Raw genomic sequence first — 1113 nt, 5'->3', positions numbered from 1 at the left:
GAAATTAAAATCTCAATCACAACCTTGCAAAACCATTTAAGTGAAAGTGAAGACAGAGTTTCAGATCTTGAAGATGTTGGTGCAGCTAGTGAAAAGGTATGAAAGGATCTCTTAAAAACAATGAGGATGCAGGAAACAATAATCCATCACCTGCAAGATGATGCAAAGATGAACAATGTGAGACTAATAGGATGAGAAAGAAGGAGTCAACAATGAGAAAGAAGGAGTCAACACAAATGATATTAAAAAATATGGGCAGAAGTAGTAACAGAAAACTTCCCAAATATGAGGAAACAATTTGACAGTAAGGTAACCGAAGCATAAAGAACAACAAGTAACCTCAACCCAATGAAAAACACACTGAGACATATAATAGTCAAGATCCCAGAAACTCAAAACAAGAATAAAATACTGAAAGCCACTAGAGAAAAGAAGCAGATCACATCCAAAGGAAAACATATCAAGCTAGGGTCGACTTCTCTTCACAAACAATGAAGGCAAAAAGAGCATGGAGCAGAGTACTTCAAGTCCTCTATAAAAACAAATTCCACCCCAGACTACTATAACCTGCAAAACTCTCTTTCAAGTTTGATGGAGAAGTGAAATACTTTCATGAGAAAGAACAGCTGAAGAAATTTGTGATGACAAAGCCAACCCTACACAGGCTAATGAAAGATGTTCTAGAGAGGGACCAAAATGATCAGAACTCCGTAAATGAGATCAGAAGGAACCAGGTAAATAGGGCAAGCAATTAAACACAGGAGAAAAAGGAGTAATTGACAACAGGTAAATAACATGTCAATCGTAAGTCAATACATCTCAATTCTAACCATCAATAAAATGGACTCAATTCACCAGTTAAGAGAAATAGACTGGCACAGTGCATTAGGAAACAAAATCCAACAATACGTTGTATAAAAGAAACACATTTAACTCATAAAGACATTCATAGGTTGAAAGTCAAAGGATGGAAAACAACACTACATGCCCCAGGACCTCAGAAGGAAGCGGGGGTATCAATCCTATTCTCAGACAGTCTCAACTTCAAACCAACAATGATCAAGCGAAATAAAGAAGGCCACTATGTACTGATTAGGGGAAAAATTAAAGAGG

Source organism: Octodon degus, unplaced genomic scaffold, assembly GCF_000260255.1.
Source record: "Octodon degus isolate 3935 unplaced genomic scaffold, OctDeg1.0 scaffold00439, whole genome shotgun sequence".
NCBI classification, from domain to species: domain Eukaryota; kingdom Metazoa; phylum Chordata; class Mammalia; order Rodentia; family Octodontidae; genus Octodon; species Octodon degus.
Note: the sequence above shows the minus strand (reverse complement) of the source record.